Source organism: Leopardus geoffroyi, chromosome B2 (assembly GCF_018350155.1).
Source record: "Leopardus geoffroyi isolate Oge1 chromosome B2, O.geoffroyi_Oge1_pat1.0, whole genome shotgun sequence".
Classification (NCBI taxonomy): Eukaryota; Metazoa; Chordata; class Mammalia; order Carnivora; family Felidae; genus Leopardus; species Leopardus geoffroyi.
The window spans coordinates 1,736,228-1,758,269 of NC_059332.1; the positions used below are offsets into that span (position 1 = coordinate 1,736,228).

The 22,042-nt window shown below is 43.6% G+C and overlaps 1 protein-coding gene and 2 non-coding genes across 4 annotated transcripts in view; all 3 read left to right on the top strand.

Moving 5' to 3' along the window:
* LOC123609414 (zinc finger protein with KRAB and SCAN domains 4-like) overlaps window positions 1-22,042 on the top strand; it is a 455,099-nt gene that overhangs the window by 181,149 nt on the left and 251,908 nt on the right. The gene's annotated exons all lie outside the window — the stretch shown is intronic.
* On the top strand, window positions 8,700-8,773 carry TRNAT-UGU. Its single transcript has one exon. It is a non-coding gene; the product is annotated as a tRNA-Thr (tRNA).
* TRNAR-UCG lies at window positions 18,439-18,511 on the top strand. The gene has a single exon. It is a non-coding gene; the product is annotated as a tRNA-Arg (tRNA).

A 22,042-nucleotide genomic window follows, 5' to 3' on the forward strand; every position in this document is an offset into this window, starting at 1 on the left:
TTATTATTCAGTACATTTGAAGATGTCCACGCCCTGAAGCCTTACCACGTCCACCGTTGGTTATGTGTCGAGCCCTGGAGGAGCCGTGCATCTGAATGGTTATGACATCAGAGTGTATAAGAGCCCAAGAGGGAAACAACCCAAATGTCCATTCACAGAATACGACGTACTATGTTACTCAACAGCTAGATTACAGTAGTAAAATCACATCATCACTGAGAGAATTTGGGAGATGTGATGAAATATATATATATGTCAAAATCCATCAAAATTATGTAATTAAAATGGGTGCATTTTATTGTATGGATGGTATACCTCAATAAAGTTTACTGGAAAAGGCAAGTGACCTGGGGGCGCCTGGGTGGCTTAGTCAGTTGAGTGTCTGACTCTTGATCTCAGCTCAGGTCTTGATCTCAGGGTCTTGAGTTCAAGCACCACGTTGGGTTCTATGCTGAGCATGAAACCTACTCATGTGTGGAATTTAAGAAACAAAACAGATAAGCTTGGGGGAAGGGAAGGAAAAATAAGATACAAACAGGGAGGCAGACTGTTAACAGGGAGGCTCTTAAGTACAGAGAACAAACTGAGGGTTGCTGGGGGGGGGGGGGGGGGGGGGGGGCTAGATGGGTGATGGGCATTGAGGAGGGCACTTGTAGGGATGAGCGCTGAGTGTTGTATGTAAGTGATGAATCACTGAGTTCTACTTCTGAAGCCAAGACCACACTGTGTGTTAACTAACTTGGATTTAAATTAAAACAAAATAAGTGACTTATAATTACACACATCAACATGGGTTAAATTTAGAACATAATATTGAAAGAGAAAACAAAGTTGCAGGAGAATACTGAGGTATTGTTCCATTTATGTCAAAAAAAGCTTAATGGGGGCGCCTGGGTGGCGCAGTCGGTTGAGCGTCCGACTTCAGCCAGGTCACGATCTCGCGGTCCGGGAGTTCGAGCCCCGCGTCGGGCTCTGGGCTGATGGCTCAGAGCCTGGAGCCTGTTTCCGATTCTGCGTCTCCCTCTCTCTCTGCCCCTCCCCCGTTCATACTCTGTCTCTCTCTGTCCCAAAAATAAATAAACGTTGAAAAAAAAAAAAAAAAGCTTAATGATGTTTTTTAAAATATGAAAACCTCAACAGCACAAATGAGAGATATGAGGTGTGAGGTGGTAAAAATGTAAAGAAAAGAGAATGCTACAAAATATGAAAACGGAGTTTCTGTCGGAGGTGCCCTGTGTCGGGTGGGGGAAGGAGGAGGGCAGGGGCTCAGGGAGGACCACTTTGGTCATGATTTGTTTCTCAACATGGGTGGTGAATAAAACAGTGTTCAGCATACTGGTTTTTTTTTTAAATACCTTGTATTGAGTTATGAATATTCTTTGATATCTTTTCAAAGTTTAAGGTACAAAATAGTTGCTAGAATGTAAATCTGACAAAAGTGATGCTGAAGACAGGATGAAAAGATTTTTTTTTTTTTAATTTTTTTTTTCAACGTTTATTTATTTTTGGGACAGAGAGAGACAGAGCATGAACGGGGGAGGGGCAGAGAGAGAGGGAGACACAGAATCGGAAACAGGCTCCAGGCTCTGAGCCATCAGCCCAGAGCCTGACGCGGGGCTCGAACTCACGGACCGCGAGATCGTGACCTGGCTGAAGTCGGACGCTTAACCAACTGCGCCACCCAGGCGCCCCAGGATGAAAAGATTTTAAAAAGGAAAATTATGAAAGAACTGACATTATGAAGGAAAGACCGAGAATCTCCAACATCTATTTATAAGAGAATAGAGAAGGGGCAGTGAGGGATCTTTGCAGAAATGAAGCACAAGAATATTCTAGAATTGAGAACGGCCTGAGCCCTCAAAATCAAGCTACAAAACAGCCCAAAGCCAGATAAATAAAACTAAATTTATACATAGATCCATCATAATGGGAAAAATATATTAAAAGCAACGAGGGACTTAAAAATAACAAATAAATAAAATTGACTTACAGTAGGTTTTTCGACAGCCATGACAGAAGCCAGAAAATGTTGAAAACGTTTTCAAAGAGCTGAAAAAAAATAACTGTCAAGCTAAGATAGATGCAAGCCACTGGTCACTGTGGTGTTCAAGAATGAGAGAGGATTACCAAAAAAAAAAAAGAAAAGAAAAAAGAAAAGAAAAGAAAGAAAAAAGAAAAGAATGAGAGAGGATTACCAAAAAAAAAAAAAAAAAAAAAAGAAAAAAGAAAAGAAAAGAAAGAAAAAAGAAAAGAATGAGAGAGGAGTACAAACATTTTCACAAATGTCAGGAGAGACATGATACCAACAAACTTTCAGTTAAAAAAAAAAAAAAGCTGTTAAAGACATAAGTAAGAAAGAATAAAATTTAACCATGAAGGAAAATCTAAGCTCAACAAGGAATGATAAGCAAAGAAAAGAATAAACATCTGGGAAATCTAGATAAACATTTACTGTAAGATAATATTAGCAAGAATGTGAACTTATTAGGGTTAAAACGCCAAGAAGGAACTTGAAATGCTAAATAACAGGTAAGTTGGGCAGAGCAGAGTGCTGAGAATTGTTTTTTAACATATATAAGGAACAGACCCAGTTTGCTTTAACTTCTGTCCAACAAATACAATTTCCTACAGACAAGATATTTCAATGAAAGTCCTAATGGCAATTACCATTAAAATCTTTGAATTTGATAGGAGAGCTTCTTGTTCATCTGAGCAAATAAACTAGCAAGAAATTTAAATTTATGATGGAGATATGCATGTATCTAACCTAGTCTGACTGTAACCCATCTATAAGAGTTTTCTGTACTTGTGTAGTAACTGGCATGTTAATATACCCAATCTTTCTTCACTACAGGGAATACCGACTTTATCTTATTAATAGCACTGAGTCAACCCTCACCCTTTCTTTCTGAGATTTCTGTGTCGTTACGAATAACTCCTACTGATCTCTCTGACTTTGCCCTCACTCCTGTTCAGTCCATTCTCAACAGCCAGAGAGATATTCTCAAAGTGTAGATTAAATTATATCACTCTGCTCAACACCCTCCCGTGTTTCCCATCTCATTCCAAATAAAACACAAAGCTTACAGCAGCTTGGACTGCCTTATACAATCCACCCCTGTCTGCCCTGGTTTCCTATTCTCTCCTTATAAATTTTTCTGTTTCCCACTAGAATATGGTAGCCATGAGTGGATTTTTTTAACGTTTATTTAGAGAGGGAGAGAGAGCAGGGAAGTGACGGAGAGAGAGGGAAACACAGAATCTGAAGCTCAGTTGAGCTATCAGCACAGAGCCCGACATGGGGCTCGAACTCAAGAGGTCATGACCTGAGCCAGAGTCAGACACTCAACCCAATGAGCCACCCAGTCACCCCGAGAGAATGGGGTTTTTAATCTCTTTTGTTTATTGCTATATCCCCATGACCTAGAAAAATACCTAGCACATGGTATTGTTCAATAAATATTTGGTGAATAAATGAACACGTAGATGTCAATGTAGGGACTCAGGATTGTATTAATACTTTGCATTGTAACAAATGCCAATATTCCACTTATGATAATTTGCCTTATATTTTTCATGCACAAATTGCCTTCATAAGTCAAGGGAAGATTGTATCATAAAAATGATGTTTCACAAGAGGAAGTAACAACTACCTCTGGGATAGGAAGCTAATACTTTGGAACAAATGAAGACCTTTATTTTAGTACTTTCACCAAAATATAAATCCCAGATATGTTATTGTTTAAATGTACTTTTTAAATGTTAGGATAAATTTAGATGGTAATTATGTAAATAGTGGGAGGGAAAGTCATCAAAGAATGACTCCCAGGAAAGTTACTATAAAGAAGGAAGCATTGGATCTAACCCATTGAAAATTTATAGTTCTATGTTGAAACAAGTATTAATAAATATAAAAAAATTAGTAATTGGGAAAACATTTTGAATACGTAGTACATAGATACACTTGCTCTATTATATGTTTGATGGTGATCTTTTGAATAAATGAGAAAAGTGTTGAACAGAGTAAAAGAAAAAAGAAATGGGTCAAGGACCCAGTGGCTTAAAGTAAGACATTTGCTCCTCACAGGTCTGTTGTTTGGTGCCGTTCTGCTGGGCTCAGCTGGGGTCGGCGGGGCTTTTGCTGTGCTATGTCTATGTCTCCACATGTCTTCTCATTCCAGACCAGCAGCCACCACGTGTGCCCTTCTGCTGGTATGATGCAGATGGGCTGGAGAGCTTGGCCATGACTTTGAAAGCCCAGCTCAGAACCACACACCCCCTTCCACCCACATCCACTGGTCAAATCAAGTCCTATTGCTAAACCCAGTGTCAGTGGATTGGGAAAGTATACCTCGTTTTTAGGGAGGACACCGCAAGGGCAAAAAAACAAAAACATTAAAAAAAAAAAACCAGAATATTCAGCTAAAAGTCTTTTAAATCATAAACACATTTTTTTTTTTTTAATGTAGCAAGATAAAGTGGCCTCGGGATTATTTCAGTAACCCAGAAATGTGGTCAGGGAGCCAGGTTTTCTGTGTTCTGTCCTTTCCTGTCTGTTGGTCTTTGTCCTGATGTTTGTTGTCAGAGGTCACAGCTGGCTTTCCCAGCTCACTCGCAGAAAAACAGCTAAGTAGGAAAGAACCTTCTCTGGAAACTCTTTCACCAGTAAGAAAAAGTCTTTTCCACAACCTCCAGTGGTTTCCCCTTCAACTAAACAGCGTAACTGGGTCACGTAACTACCCTATCCGTCTCTTTATTTAAGGGGAAGAGGATTGCCATGGCTGGCTTAGAAAAATCCGGATTCATTCCCTATACCAGGGCACTGCCATGCAACAGCAATCCGTCACCCAGATGACGGAGAATGGCAGAGAGAGGCAACCCTCCACGTCCGCCAATACTGGTCAACATGTCAAACACTTTCTGGATGCTGGCTGGACGGAGAAATTCTTAGGGCTTACAGCCTCTCAAGACAACAATTTAGAAATAAGCATGGAAACGTTAAAAAACTTGGCAACATTTTACCAACAACTAGAATTGTTAGAAAATTATGTAACCTATGCCCCAAATCTAATTGTGAGATTAATATGCTAGGAGAGTTTATATTACTCTACACGAAAGGAAATCATCCAGGAGCCAACTTCACAGGAACTGTTTAGTCAAGTAATGCTTCTTTGATACATTTAGATTCTAAGCAGTCTTTTTTTTTTTTTTATACGTTTATTTATTTTTGAGACAGAGAGACAAAGCATGAACAGGGGGAGGGTCAGAGAGAGGGAGACACAGAATCTGAAACAGGCTCCAGGCCCTGAGCTGTCAGCACAGAGCCCAACGCGGGGCTCGAACTCACGGACCGCGAGATCATGACCTGAGCCGATGTCGGCTGCTTAACCGACTAAGCCACCCAGGCGCCCCTAAGCAGTCTTAATAATAAAAATTTATATGTATTTTCTTCCATGGGAAACTGGTCAAAATACTGTATTAACTGAAAAAAGATTATAAAACAGTTTATGTAGTACAATCCTAAATTGGACATTGTATTTCATGTGTATTAAGAAATCTGAAGAGTTATTTCCTCAAAACTTTAACGGCAGATATCAAGACAGGGAATAGATTTTGCAAAATCATTCAGTCATGAATGCATCTAGGAATATACATTTGTAAGCTTAAAAGTACTCTAATTCAACTTTGGTTAAAATGAAATTTATTTTCAAAATTATAATCACAGTAGAATTTAATTTAAAAATCTTGAAAGAAGAAGGTGATGGTTTATTCAAGTGCTTTTGAAAATACAAAAAATCATTTTGTTATAAAGAAAGGGGAGAAGATTGGAAAATATTTCCATTCCAATTGCTACAAAAATATAGACCATTTGCCAGGTGGAATTAAGGTCATATTAAGGTTTTATGTATATATAATTTAATACATATTAAGTACATTAATGCATATTTATATAATTTATGTGTATAAATATAACCATCTTCTCATCAACAAATTGAATTACTGGCTAATATATTTGCTGAGATGACCAAGAAGCTCTCCTATTAAATTCAAGGATTTTAATAGTAATTGCCTAAATTTTTTTTTTTTTTTTAATTTTTTTCAACGTTTATTTATTTTTGGGACAGAGAGAGACAGAGCATGAACGGGGGAGGGGCAGAGAGAGAGGGAGACACAGAATCGGAAACAGGCTCCAGGCTCTGAGCCATCAGTCCAGAGCCCGACGCGGGGCTCGAACTCACGGACCGCGAGATCGTGACCTGGCTGAAGTCGGACGCTTAACCGACTGCGCCACCCAGGCGCCCCAGTAATTGCCTAAATTTAGGACTTGTTAATAAAATATTTTGTCATAGGAAACTGTATTTATTAAAGATGTATGTTTAAAAAATTGAGTTTGTTCTTTAAAGTTATAAATTATGTTTTTTCCAACAAATTTCCATGCCAATCCTGGTTAATTAACCCACTATAAACTTACTGATCTTGTTATACTTAATTTCACAGATAAGTAAAGCCAGAAATTCTCTATGGGTTAGGAAAAGTATACTGTCCAAACCTTTTATAGAAATACAGATCTCTCCTCTTTTCAAGGAGAAGGAAGTTTTCTTCGTGTTGAAGGATAATCAACTGAAAACAACAGGTATAGAAATGAAGCCTTACATTATTTCACAAGGAACATACCTGTAATTGTACATAGTAGCGGTTTCTTTAGAAAATTTAAAAATACCTGATTTTTACAAAGATACTTCTATAATATGTTCGTACAAATTTTCCCTAATCCCCATGTGGCCTATCTTTGACCTCGGTACAGCTATTGATGTTATTTCAGTGATTTAGGATCAAGACACAGGGAAGGTCTGTGTAGGAGGAACAGACAAAAAAAGATAACCTTTTTTGACTTGATAAGTTTGAGGCATTTGTTGGGAAAATCAGAGTTCCAACAAAAGGCTAAACTACAAATTTGGAGTTGGATGAAAGGTTTTGACCAGCATGAAACTCAGTAAGATTATCTAAAGGCGAATGAATGGAATGGTAGGAGAAATTCCTAGGACCAAGTTCTTGGAATGCTGTATGTAAGAGGTAGGAAAAGGCGCTCAACAAGACGTGGGGAAGGAATCCTAAGAAGTAAGGAGAGAACTGGGGATAAGATTTTAACGGGAGCCAAGGAATGAGAGAGAGGCATGCAAGTGATTGTCAACTCTACAAAATGTTGGTAAAATGAAAGTTGCTGAGAAGAACTCTTGGTGAAACAGGAGTCTGAAGGGAGCCTTTACAGACAGTCACCTCTGCACCATGGCCAGCCTGCTGCTGGGAAGTCTTTGCCTTCCCCTGCCCTGCCCTCGTCCAGCTGTGTGCTTGGGCCAGTGCTGTCACCTGATGCAGATGCCCTGACCTGGCCAGGCTGACGTGACCCGGCTCCTGGCTGCCTCTTCACGGATTTTTGGATGTGGTGGAAAGGAAAGGATCAGGACACATCCTGGCTGTTGGTTTAAGCCCAGTCATAAACCTCGAGACCTTCTCTCTCACATAAAGATGGCTATTGTCCAGTAAAAGAGAATAAAGCTTGAAAGACACAAAACTAAACATTTTCAACACAAATAGGGAGGAGAGGAGCAAACGAAGAAAATTTTAAAAGAAAAAAGAACATTCCTGGGTTTTGAAAGTGAGAGATAATACTGGATTTTTGTCGTTGTGGTAGATGATTATTTAGAAGTATTTGCTGCCTCTTCCTGGGGTTAAAGATGATTACTCCCAGGGGCAAGGTTACTTCCTGGGGTACCATGATTACTCCCCCTCCCCCCCATCTTTAATTGCCTCATTCACTTCACCCTGGATAATGGAATGTGAGCAGAATCGACAGGTTACTTTTGAGCAGCAGCAAACAAACAGTCCTTGATTTGGCCTTTTTTACTCCTCTGTCAAGAGAACATCAGTGCATCAGGTAGAGATGACCCCACCGCCCTGGGCTGGGTCACGATGGACAGAGGGCATGAGCAAGAACTAGACTGCTGCTTTTGTAGTCCCTAGGATTCCTGGGCTTCTGTGTTGCGCACACTTGGAAACTGCTGTACTAACAATGTGGTTGGATGAGCGTCAGAAAAGGAGCTTAGGTCTTGACCCTGGTGTTTGCCTGAGTGAACCTGAACAAGTCCCTTACTTCATTGATGTTGAATGTAAAATAGGGACAATAATGTGCCCAGCACCTTGGGGTTGCCATTCGAGTTCAAGGGGGAAATGCATTCATTCATTCATTCATTCATTCATTCATTCTCAAGTCAGCACACAGTTTGGTTTTGGCTGCAGGAGTAGAACCCAGTGATTCATCTCTTACATACAACACCCCCGCGCTCCTCGATGCCCATCCCCCATTGTCCCCACCCCCATCGACCTTCAGTTTGTTCTCTGTATGCAAGAGTCTCTTACGGTTTGCCTCCAAAAGGGGAAATAAATTTGAAAGCTTTCAGTAAATTGTAAAGTGCTATAGAAACGTGAGACATTTACAGTATCATTTTCACTTGAAGTCTGGACTCAGTACGCGGTCTGTGGCCTCATTTCAGCTCCTGGTTCAGCCACCGCAAGCCACACAAAGTGCCTGCATATGAATGAAACCAGCACGGAAAGTCCTGTCTCTCAAAACAAAACACAAGGTGGGGCGGGGGGAAGAGGTGAATTAAAAGGTACTTATCGAATCCGGTACTTTGTTTGGCTCCGTGGCTTAGCTGGTTAAAGCGCCTGTCTTGTAAACAGGAGATCCTGGGTTCGAATCCCAGCGGGGCCTAGCTCCAGCCTTTTAGCTGGGGAGGGGGCGCGCGGCGCTGGGGCCACCTCCTGGGGCTGAGTCCACCCTTAAGAACAAGAAAGAGCTACCACCGTTTTTGAGGATTTTCTGGGACAAGGGTTTTTCTGACTCGGGCAGAGATTCGATAAACCGGGAACCGGTGATTGACGATTAAAAGCGGGGCGTCTTCGGGGCTCTGCTGGCGCATCCGCTTGGACAAAAGAGCGCGCTGAGCGTCCTGCAGAGGTCGTGAGGACGCGGCTCCTCCCCCCCGGGGCCGCCGCACACACGCGGTTTGGCTGCGTTGTGCGCATGAGCCGGTTTCTCGGCCGCGTTTGCGGAATGAATGCACGAGGCTTGAATGAGTGAGGAATGGAGTCTCAGGGCGTCCTCCCCTATTTCCTACCCGGTCCGAGGAAAGTCTCTCCCTCTACCGCCCCTCCCTTCCCCCCTTGTCTCCTGGTGTCCTTCCCCCGCTCTGCCCGCACCCCTCCCCCAGCCCGCCTACTGTCCTCAGTGTCCTTCCCCCACCCACGACTCCATCCACGCCCCTCGCCTAGCCCTCTGCCCTGGGATGGAGGCCTTTAGTCTCGACCTGGGTCCCCCAGGGGGCCGGGAGCGGGGGTGAGGGGAGAGCGTGAGAGCGCAAGGTCAGCTGAGGGGGGGTACCCGCACCCCTCCTCCCAAAAGTCGCAAGAACAATATTGTAGTAACAACATATTTCGGTTTTTAGTCTCCCAATGTAAGGGTGAATGAAAAGCAGCAAATCAGAATACTTAGTCCAGTACGATTTTCTTTCTGTACGTTTAGAAACCCAAAACTATTGCGTGTGGGTGCGCATGTATTTAGCCAAGCAGAAAACATGCGCGGAAAGAAGGGCAACCATTACGGGGTACTGGCAACTTCTGCAGAACGAGACGGGGCCGCGTCCTCCACAGACTTCCACTGCAGCGTGAGGCTCTCCGCGGCAGTATAAGCAGGGGTTCCCGTAGAAACCCCGAGGCTTTTTCAACATTTACTTACTTACTTACTTAACTTACTTACCAGAAGACCGAGTTTTGGGCCTGTAAGGAAGGATGTCCTCTCAAGTACGAGAAGATTGGACACCTGTCGACAGAAGACTCAGTGACTGTCCTTAACTTGCTCCAGGGACTGACAGCTTTGGGACCGAGGCGCACAGTCGTCTACTGGGAAGGTGGGATTGTCCACTCCCAATCGGCAGGTCTCACCCATGGCCAGCTTGAAGGAAGACACACTGGGGACAACGTGAATTTCGAATGTATCGCACTCCATCTTGCCACTGCCTGTCACGACTGATGCCAACTGACAAAAATATTTTAAACCTAAAGATAAGCTCTTTTTAGAAATAAGTTTGTTGGTAGTTATGGTGTGAGCCTGTGTGCAGACATGACTTCAACTGGTCTGAAAACGGGGTGTGCGTGAATATCGGCACACTTCTGCTGAACCTGGAATGGACGTGGTCACTGAAAAATGTACGTGTCGATGGCACATTCCCTTCTCTCTATGAATTGACGATACTCCACATGCGCTGAGCCCAATGAACTGGGCAGCCGATATAATACTTTTGGGTTAATTAAGAAAATATGGAGCATCAATTTTTCCAGCACCCCCCTGCCCCAGGCATTGATTTTGGGCACCATGCGTGGACTAGAAGAAGGAGGAGTAATACTTGGGTGTTACCAACCGGCTGTCTGGGTAGCATCCAAGCTGGTGTGATGTCAAAGGCACCGTATTGGTCTCTGAAGCTGTGGCCTGGTCTTGGAGGAAGCAGTCTGAGGAAAAGATGTCAGATAAACCACAAGTGCCTCAGAACAAAACTTGTGATAGCTTCATCTACGTCATCAATGAGAGTATCCATATGTATATATTAAAAGACAGAGGGGCGCCTGGGTGGCTCCATCGGTTGAGCATCTGAACGCCAGCTCAGGTCATGAACTCATAGTTCGTTGGTTTGAGCCCCACCTCAGGCTCTGTGCTGACAGCTAAGAGCCTGGAACCTGCATTCGGACTCTGTGTCTCCCTCTCTCTCTGCCCCTCCCCCATCCATGTTCTGTCTCTCTCTCTCTCTCTCTCCTTCAAAAATAAATAAACATGGGGCGCCTGGGTGGCGCAGTCGGTTAAGCGTCGACTTCAGCCAGGTCACGATCTCGCGGTCCGTGGGTTCGAGCCCCGCATCAGGCTCTGGGCTGATGGCTCAGAGCCTGGAACCTGTTTCCGATTCTGTGTCTCCCTCTCTCTCTGCCCCTCCCCCGTTCATGCTCTGTCTCTCTCTGTCCCAAAAATAAATAAACGTTGAAAAAAAAATTAAAAAAAAAATAAATAAATAAATAAATAAACATTAAAGTGATGTGTGATATATCTTAATTTCTATGTATTTTATTATATATGAATAAGATGATTTTAAACAGTAATAGATAGTGACATGTAGGCTTTAAATGTTAAAATTAACGTTTAATTAATTAATCTTAATTAATAAGATTAATACTATTAATCTTATCAAGCATATTTTAAGACTGAGTTTTTACTACTTTGATTTTAACACCAATTTGAATGTTATGAAGAACAAATGATTTGCATATTGACAAGAGTACGTCAGGAAAAAAATGTGCTGAAGAACTACTCTTTTTAAAATGAAGACTAGGGGCGCCTGGGTGGCGCAGTCGGTTAAGCATCCGACTTCAGCCAGGTCACGATCTCGCGGTCCGTGAGTTCGAGCCCCGCGTAGGGCTCTGGGATGATGGCTCAGAGCCTGGAGCCTGTTTCCGATTCTGTGTCTCCCTCTCTCTCTGCCCCTCCCCCGTTCATGCCCTGTCTCTCTCTGTCCCAAAAATAAATAAACATTGAAAAAAAAAAATTTAAAATGAAGACTATTTTATATGGGGTCCCTGGGTGGCTCAATCGGTCGGTCGCCTGACTTTGGCTCAGGTCATGATCTTGCGGTCCGTGAGTTTGGGCTCCACGTCAGGCTCTGTGCTGACATGCTCAGAGCCTGGAGCCTGCTTCAGATTCTGTGTCTTTCTCTCTCTCTGCCCCTCCCTTGCTAGTTCTTCTGGATTTTCTACACAGATGATCATGTCATCTGAGAACACAGGCAGCTTTATTTTTCCTTCCCAATCTGTATACCTTTTATTTGCTTTACTTGTCTTATTGCATTAGCAAGGACTTCTAGTTCAATGTTGAGAAGGAGTAGTGAGGACATCCCTGCCTTGTACCTGATCTTCATGGCGAAGCTTCCTCTTTCTTACCACAAGTGTGATGTTATCTGTGGGTTTCTTGGATATATTCCTTATAAGGGTGAGAAAGTTCCCCTCTATTCATAGTTTACTGAGAATGGGTGTTGTATTTTGCCAAAGGGTTCCCTCTTTTTCTGCCCTTTGTGGTTTTAATTGAGCATTTTATATGATTCCATTTTCTCTCCTTTCTTAGCGTATTGACTATGCTTCTTTTTGTTTACAAACTTGTTTTTAGTGGTTGCCCCAGAGTTTGCAATATATATTTACAGCTAATGTCCATTTTCAAATAATGCAGTACTTGTCATGGGTAACGTGAGTACCTTATAATAACAAAACATTCCTGGTACCCTCCTCATGTCCCTTGTATCATTCCTGCCATTCACTTATCAATAAGCAAACATAAGCATATATATATACATGAGATATATAAAGGAGCATACATAACTGAATACATTGTTGCTATTGTTATTTTGAACCAAACAGTTATTTGTTAGATTAAGAATAAGAAAAACAAAAGTTTTTATTTTACCCTGATGTGTTCTTTTTTTTTTTTTTTTTTAATTTTTTTTTTCAACGTTTATTTATTTTTGGGACAGAGAGAGACAGAGCATGAATGGGGGAGGGGCAGAGAGAGAGGGAGACACAGAATCGGAAACAGGCTCCAGGCTCTGAGCCATCAGCCCAGAGCCTGACGCGGGGCTCGAACTCCCGGACCGCGAGATCGTGACCTGGCTGAGGTCGGACGCTCAATCGACTGCGCCACCCAGGCGCCCCTAACGTGTTCCTTCTTGAATGCGCTCCCTTTTCTAGTGTAGATCTGAGTTTCTGACCTATATTGTTATTCTTCTTCTCTTTAAAAAAAAACTCGTTTAACAATTCTTGCAAAACAGGTCTACTGGCCACAAATTTGTTTAATTTTTGTTTATCTGAGAATGTCTTCATTTCTCCTTCACTTTTGAAGAATAAGTTTGTAGATTACAGAATTCTAGTTTGGTGAGGTTTTTTCCTCTCAGCGTGTTGAGTATTTCTTGTTTGTATAGTTTCTGAGGAGAAATCGGATATAATTCTTATCTTTGTTCCTCTGTCGATAAGATGCATTTTCCTCTGACTTCTTTCAGAATTTTTTCTTATTTTCCCTTCCTTCCTTCCTTCCTTCCTTCCTTCCTTCCTTCCTTCCTTCTTCCTTCCTTCTTTCTGTAGTTTTAAGATGATATGTGTAGAGGGATGCCTAGGTGGCTCAGTCGGTTGAGCCTTGACTTCAGCTCAGGTCATGATCTTATGGTCCCTGAGTTTGAGCCCAGTGTGAGGCTCTGTGCTAACACCTCAGAACCTGGAGCCTGCTTCGGATTCTGTGTGCCCTCTTTCTCTTATGCTGTCTCTCTCTCTCTCTCAAAAATAAACATTACAATTTTGTTTAAAAAAGATAAGATGTGGGCGCCTGGGTGGCGCAGTCGGTTGAGCGTCCGACTTCAGCCAGGTCGCGATCTCGCGGTCCGTGAGTTCGAGCCCCGCGTCGGGCTCTGGGCTGATGGCTCAGAGCCTGGAGCCTGTTTCCGATTCTGTGTCTCCCTCTCTCTCTGCCCCTCCCCCGTTCATGCTCTGTCTCTCTCTGTCCCAAAAATAAATAAACGTTGAAAAAAAAAAATTAAAAAAAAAAAAAAAGAATTCTGTGCCACCAAGCCAATTACCTCAGACTGAATTCCCTTCTGTCTTTCTGAACGACCAATTTTTATCTGAGAAAGTAATTGCTTTAATTACACAAAGTGCACAAGAATATTGGCAGCGGTAGGTTGAAACTGATGTCCTCAAAGAGACTGGCGCGTGACCCGGAACGTGGGCTCCTTTAGCCCTCTACCGTGTTGGAGACGTGCACACAAGAAGTAGTTTTACTTCTAAAAGATGCAAGAATGTGTTTTGTAAGAACGCAGAGTTGACAACCTACTCCTCACATCCCCCACTATAAATACTGGTCAGGGGCTTCAATTCTTTCAAACTGGGGCAATTAATTGAAATATGCATTTGGATTGTCCACTCAATTCCTACCTATGCAAGGTCACTTCCCCATCCTTCCAAATCAACCGCCACCTAAGCAGCTTTCTCAGCTCCTACTATGGGCCAGCTTCCAGCTCAGACTGCTGCTGTGAGCTCTGTGACCTGTGCTGTGTGCTCTGAGACAGCAGCACGGCAGGGACTGGGCCCTCAGAGGAACATTCAGTGTAGCGAGAGGATCCATCCTCGAGGGAGTGAGTAGAACTTCCAGTGCCCTCAGCGACACTGGCATTCCCACGGTGTGGAAATCAAGTCCCGTGTTTAACAGTTGCTTTGCTGGGCTGTGGAAGGTTGTCGCTCGTCTACCTTTTTGTCTAGTTTGTCCTGTTTCATCCTTGTCCCTTTTCAACTTGTCCATTGCTCCTTTATGTAATTACAGAAGGATGCAAATCACATGTGCTGCTTGCAGCAGTATTTGCGGTGAAGCTCAACATTCCTGTAGTGACCCAGCAAGCCCACTCCCAAGTAGGTACCTGTCCTGCCGTCATGCAGCTGAAAGCAAGTGGTCTCCCCCACCCCCTGCATTTGGCTTAAATCACAAGACTGATAATGCTATACGTGCACCAGGAAGCTATGAAAATGTTTACTCACATTATGAGGCTTTCTGGGGAGAGCAGACAAGGCTCCCAGGCAGGTCCAAAAATGGCTTGAGAGAGCAGGAGGGGTGGAGCTGGGCAAAGGTTCCCGAGTGGGAGCCGGGGCTAGTGTGGTTTGACCTTCCCACTGGAGCCAAGAGAGGGAGCTTCTGCACTTTCTTATGAGCTGGTTTGGATGTGAGGGAGTGATGGGTCTTGAAAGCAATCAGCAAACTTCAGCAACAGTCAAACTCCTAGCTACAATACCCAAGAGGAATTTGTGCACAGGTCCACCCACAAAACACATTTACAAGAGTGTCCTTAATAGCCCTGTGCATGATATCCCCAAACTGGAAACAACCCAAACGTCCATCATGAACAGAACGGACCGATAAATTGTGACATATTCATGCAATTCAACAAAAAAGAACATTGTTAGCTGCAACAACAGGAGAAGCCAGGCATAAAAGAGCACATCCTGTATAATTCTACTTACATAAGTGATTAAAATGTGCAATACTGAAAAGTGATGTCAGAAGTTGAGAGAGTGGTGACCCTTATGAAGAGAGTGGTTACGAGGTGCACGAGGAGAGCTTCTGGTGAGGTTCTATTTCTTGACATAGCCCAAGGGACAAAACTGAGTTCTGGGTTTCCTTTGATGGAAATAGTGGCAATAAATTGGAACAAAAGATCTGGGTGAAGATTCAGAGATATGTTCTCTTTGTAAACATTCAGTGATCTGTATACATGTATGTTGTTGTGGTTTTTTTGGATTAAGCAATTTATTTAGCTCACAATAATCTTAAGAATCAGATAATCCGACTTCAGTGTCTACGCTCTTAATTGGTACACTACTCTGGTAACATGAATATAAAAAACATATTACATGTAATTTACCACTTTTTAAAATTATTTATCAATTTTTTAAATTTACATCCAAGTTTGTTAACATATAGTGCAACAATGATTGCAGGAGTAGATTCCTTAGTGCCCCATCCCCATTTAGCCCATCCCCCTCCCACAACCCCTCCCGGAACCCTCAGTTTGTTCTCCATATTTAGGAGTCTCTTCTGTTTTGTCCCCCTCCCTGTTTTTATATTATTTTTGTTTCCTTTCCCTTATGTTCATCTGTTTTGTCTCTTAAAGTCCTCATATGAGTGAAGTCATATGATTTTTGTCTTTCTCTGGCTGACTAATTTCACTTAGCATAACACCCTCCAGTTCCATCCACCTCGTTGCAAATGGCAAGATTTTATTCTTTTTTATTGCCGAGTAATACTCCATTGTATATATATATACCACATCTTCTTTATCCATTCATCCATCGATGGACCTTTGGACTCTTTCCATACTTTGGCTATGTTGATAGTGCTGCTATAAACATGGAGGTGCATGTGTCCCTTTGAAACAGCACACCTGTATCCCTTGGATAAATCCCTAGTAGTGCAATTGCTGGGTCATAGGGTAGTTCTATTTTTAGTTTTTTGAGGAGCCTCCATACTGTTTTCCAGAGTGGCTGCCCCAGTTTGCATTCCCACCAGCAGTGCAAAAGGATTCCTCTCTCTCCGCATCCTCGCCAACATCTGTCGTTGCCTGAGTTGTTCATGTTAGCCAGTCTGACAGGTGTGAGGTGCTATCTCATTGTGGTTTTGATTTGTAGTTCCCTGATGATGAGTGATGTTGAGCATTTTTTCATGTGTCGGTTGGCCATCTGGATGTCTTCTTTGGAGAAGTGTCTATTCATGTCTTTTGGCCATTTCTTCACTGGATTCTTTGTTTTTTGGGTGTTGAGTTTGAGAAGTTCTTTATAGATTTTGGATACTAACCCTTTCTCTGATATGTCATTGGCAAATATCTTCTCCCATTCTTTCGGTTGCCTTTTAGTTTTGCTGATTGTTTCCTTCGCGGTGCAGAAGCTTTTTATTTTGATGAGGTCCCAATAGTTCCTTTTTGCTTTTGTTTCCCTTGCCTCTGGAGACATGTTGAGTAAGAAGTTGCTGCAGGCAGGATCGAAGAGGTTTTTACATGTATGTTTGAGCACTTTCCCACAGGCTTTTTATACTTCAATTAAAAAAGAAAAGCCATGGGGCGCCTGGGTGGCGCAGTCGGTTAAGCGTCCGACTTCAGCCAGGTCACGATCTCGCGGTCTGGGAGTTCGAGCCCCGCGTCGGGCTCTGGGCTGATGGCTCAGAGCCTGAAGCCTGTTTCCGATTCTGTGTCTCCCTCTCTCTCTGCCCCTCCCCCGTTCATGCTCTGTCTCTCTCTGTCCCAAAAATAAATAAATGTTGAAAAAAAAATTAAAAAAAAAAAGCCACTAATTAAGAAAGAATATTTCCATTTTATCTCTCTCTCTCACTCTGAAATAACCAGTATAATAATACTTGTGATAATCATTCTCTTGCTTTTATATACTACTACACATGTATCCATAAAAAAACAGATTATTTAGTATGTTTAGTTTGTAGTTTCTATACATGAAACCATGCTATATTTGTTTTGGGGTATTTCCTTATTACTGAAATATTATCATGTGACTATCTTGTTTTGTGTGGTATCTAGATTTTTCTTTGTTGCATGCAATTGCTTTTGTAAATTTTTATAGCTATCAGGAAAATGTGTTAAAATTCTTTTGCTAGTTATAATAGTTTATTTTTGTTTGTTTAGTTGATCTTTTACACAAGCACACAATCTGTTAAAAAAAGGGGGGGGGGAGAGACTTTGTTTCTTCCTTTCTAGTCATTACACCTTTTTAATTTACATGCTTTTTCTGTTTGTACTAAGGTGCACATAACTTTTCTCTTTTAATATCTGGATGTGCTGAATCATAAAAACTTCTTTTAATGCTAGATTGACTTTCAATTTTTGGTATAAGCCCACGCTTGTCACAATTTTTAAGCACTGTTGGATCTAGTTTGCTTTTTTTTTTTTTTTTTTTCCTTAAGGGATATTTGCCTTTACCTCCATGAATGAGATTCGCCGGTGATTTTCCTTTCTCACCCATCTTGGCCTGGCTTTGACATCAGGATGAGGTCGGTCGTGTAAAATGAGATGGAAAGCTTCCCTCTGTGACTATGTAAGTGTTTGTGTCCAGTTGAAATTATTCTCCTTAAAATATTTTGTAGAACCTGCAGATGAAAATATCTGGGTTTGGGGTTTTCTCTGCGGGGAAAAATGGACTATTTATTCAGTTTGTTGAATGATTTGGGGCTATTCCGCTGTGTGGCTCCAAACAGGACGGACGTTTCTCGGTCGTGCACGGTGTCTGGGACCTTCTGGGGCCTCCTACAAAGGTCGGGGGAGGCTCTGGCGTCTCCATCCTGCACGGCTTCCAGGAGAGCAGGCCGAGGAGGCCCTGGATCCCGCCCTACCTGAGGCTGTCCCAGCGGGGTTGGGGCTGAGCTGAGCCGTCGCAGGAGGGGCTCTCTGTCCCACTCCTGGTGATTTTCCTTTACTCCCAGGGCGTCTCCGTTCTGACCTCTCAAGGTGACCTGGGAGCCTGTGGCCCTGATCACAGAGGGACTTTCAGTCCTTTTCTCCCGTCTTTACAGTTGGAAGCAGCTGGCTGAGCTGCACGAGGGAGGTGCGGGGTCCGGGTGAAGGCAGAGGCGAGGAGGGAGTCACGGCTTGTCAGCAGGTGGATTATGCAGCGTTTGTGAATGTCAACCGCGCTCGCTGCCTCCGAACCGGGGTTAACCGAGAGGGCGCCATCACTTTAGAGAGCAACGCACGGACAAGCCAGTCTGGATTCGCAACACTTGTTGTAGCTTTTGCGACAAAGAGGCTGTGGGACCACGTGGCCTAATGGATAAGGCGTCTGACTTCGGATCAGAAGATTGAGGGTTCGAATCCCTTCGTGGTTGCTGTTCCCTTTTTCACTCTCACATCTCTGCCCGACCCTCCAGTCGCTGGGCTGGAAGGACATGCGACAGTGCGTCTCAGGTGCACAGTGGTGCGGGGAAGCGCGCGAGCCCCCCCCCCCCCCCCCCCCCCCCACCGTGCCGGGCAGGTGCACGGGGTCGGGGAAGCGCAGCGGGGCTCGGAGGCTGAGGAGCTCTGCTCTCCCGACCCTGGAGCACGGGTCCCTGGAGGTCACTTAGGTCTGTGACGACCGTCCTCCCCCTTCCCTTCCCGGTGGCGCGCGGCCGCGCTCAGTGACTTAAGAGCAGACGCACCGAAAACCTGTTATCTTGCGCGACTTGTCTCTTAAGTCAGTTTAAATGTTGCCTCTTTCGAAAGGAGGACGCCTCACACCTTAGATCCGAGGTGGTGACTCCCGCTGAGTCGGACTGACGCCCCCCTCCCCCCATGGCCGCTGGACCACCTGCAGATCTGCGCACCTGGGCTCGGCAGGTGCACCTGTCCCGGTGCCCTGGACCCAGCGCGGAGACCCCCGACCTGCAGGGGAGGGGAGCCCAGCGAACCGGGACCAACAGGGAGCAGCTACCGCGGAAGTGAAAAGAATCTGGGCAAATACACCCGAGTGTTTAGACGAAGTGGACGAAATGTTGGAACAGCATGACGTGTCAAGGGAGGTTCGAGAAGGAATATCAAATGTGAATATTCTTAAACGATGAAATATTTTGAATTAGTTGTCAAAAGTCCTACCTAGAAAATCCCGTGTCCCGAGGCTTACCGAGGACTTCTTTAAACTATTCAAAGAAGAAATCAATCTGACCAGACAGAGCTCTTCTGAGGCAGAGCAGGGCCTGGGCCCGGGTCCCCTCGACCCTCCCCACACGGTCCCCGTCGGGGAGGAGAACTGCCCGCCTCCAGCACACCCTGCAGGAACGCGGACGCGGGTGTGGCCACAGGCTGGCCGACCGGTCTGCACCCGGAGGGTCCCCAGCGCTGACCTCCCCCCCCCTCCCCTCATTGTAACAGTAAATGTCACACCCGGGGTGGAGATCACCGCCAGGGCCCCCGCCTCCGCGCCCTCGCTCTTCACCCCTCTCCCGCCCACCTGTCCTGGGGTGAGCCCACCGTCCGTCCCGCCGCCTCCGGGATGCGGGGCAGCAGCCCCAACTCAGCCGAGCCCGACGCTCCTGGTGGGCCGCGCGGGTCAGCTCCTGCTGCGGGGCGAGCCCAGGGCCCGGGGAGGGGACACTTCCACGGTGTAGGGAAGGAGACCCACAATTACGTTTGCAGAAAGCCATAATGAGATTGTCTTCCAGGTAATGTACGTTTTATTTTATTTAGTTGATGTACATCTTAAATGGCTTTATAAGGTATAGTTTGCTTAGAATCAACTGCATATATTTAAATATGAGTTTGACATGGGTATAGCTCAAGAAGCCATCACTACAATAAAGGTAATGAACACAGGCCACACCTCCAAAAGTGTCCATCAGTGCCCTTTTGTAACCCCTGTCCCCTCCCACACCCACTGCTTCCTGTCAGTATGTTTGTAGTTTTATGAAACATTATAACTTGTAGTTATCTGGAATTTATGTAAATGAAATCCTACAATATGGGCTCTCTTTACTTTCACTCACATCATTATTTTGAGACTCATCCATGATGCTTGTATCAATAATTCACTTCTTTTTATTGCTGGATAGTATTCTGTTCTATGGACATACCACATCTGCCTGTTGGTGAATATCTCCAGTTACGAATAAAGCTGCTATGAACAGTTGTATGTAAGCCTTTGTGTGGATATAGTCTTTCCGTTTTCCTGAATAAATACCTAGCAGTGGAGTGGCTGGGCCATATGGTAGGTCCATATTTAGCGTTTTAAAAAGAAACTGCCCAACCAAGGCTGGTATTACCTTCATACCTAACCTGATGGGGACATTATGAGAAAGGAAGACCATCAGTCAGTCTCCCTCTTGAACACAGATACAAATTATAATGAAAGTTAAGGAACTGAACACAGTCATGTTTAAAATTGTAAGTGATCTTGGTCTTAAGTTTATACCAACATTACAAGGTTAGTTTATCATTAAAAATTAAATCATTCCTGGGAATGCAAACTGGTGCAGCCACTCTGGAAAACAGTATGGAGGTTCCTCAAAAAACTAAAAATAGAACTACCCTATGACCCAGCAATGGCACTACTAGGGATTTATCCAAGGGATACAGGTGTGCTGTTTCGAATGGACACATGCACCCCCATGTTTATAGCAGCTCTATCAACAATAGCCAAAGTATGGAAAGAGCCCAAGTGTCCATCGATGGATAAATGGGTAAAGAAGATGTGGTATATATATACAATGCAGTATTACTCGGCAATCAAAAAGAATGAAATCTTGCCATTTGCGACTAGGGTATTATGCTAAGTGAAATTAGTCAGAGAAAGACAAATATCATATGACTTCACTCATTTGAGGACTTCAAGAGACAAAACAGATGAACATAAGGGAAGGGAAACAAAAATAATATAAAAACAGGGAGGGGGACAAAACATAAGAGACTCTTAAATACAGAGAACAAACCGAGGGCTGCTGGAGGGGTTGTGGGAGGGGGAAGGGCTAAATGGGTAAGGGGCTTAAGGAATCTACTCCTGAAATCATTGTTTCACTATATGCTAACTAATTTGGATGTAAATTTTAAAAATCAGTCAATCATTCCAATTTGCACATTAAGAATGAAATAACCGGGGCGCCTGGGTGGCGCAGTCGGTTAAGCGTCCGACTTCAGCCAGGTCACGATCTCACGGTCCGTGAGTTCGAGCCCCGCGTCGGGCTCTGGGCTGATGGCTCAGAGCCTGGAGCCTGTTTCCGATTCTGTGTCTCCCTCTCTCTCTGCCCCTCCCCTGTTCATGCTCTGTCTCTCTCTGTCCCAAAAATAAATAAACGTTGAAAAAAAAAAATTTAAAAAAAAAAAAAATTAAAAAAAAAAAAAAAATAAATAAATAAAAATAAAATAAAAATAAAAAAAAAAAAGAATGAAATAACCCCCCTCCCCCCCAAAAAGAATGAAATAAACCCTGCGATCACCTCAATAGAGACACAAAAAAGTACTTGATAAAATTCAGCATTCAGTCATGATCAAAACTCCAAGCAGCCTAGCAATAGAAGGTAACTTCTCTAACCTAGCATCTTTAAGAAAGTATAGTCAACATCACCTTAAATGTGAAATATCGAATGTATGTAGAATAATGCGAACATTCTGTTTGAGCTTGGTAACTAATCAAGGATACCAGCTATAATCATTTCTATTGAAGATTATGGATTTCTGTGTGCCTCATTCATCGCCTTGGGCAGTCATGCCCACACAAGGAATAAAAGGTTAAATGACTGGGAAGGAAGGAAGAAAAGCGTCGTTATCCTCAGACGATGTGATGATATATGAAGGTAAGTTGTCAGATTATATAGATCTATTACAATATACCAGCTCGTAAGATCTAACCGATGTTAACGTACCGGGCCTGAATACACAAAGACATTGAC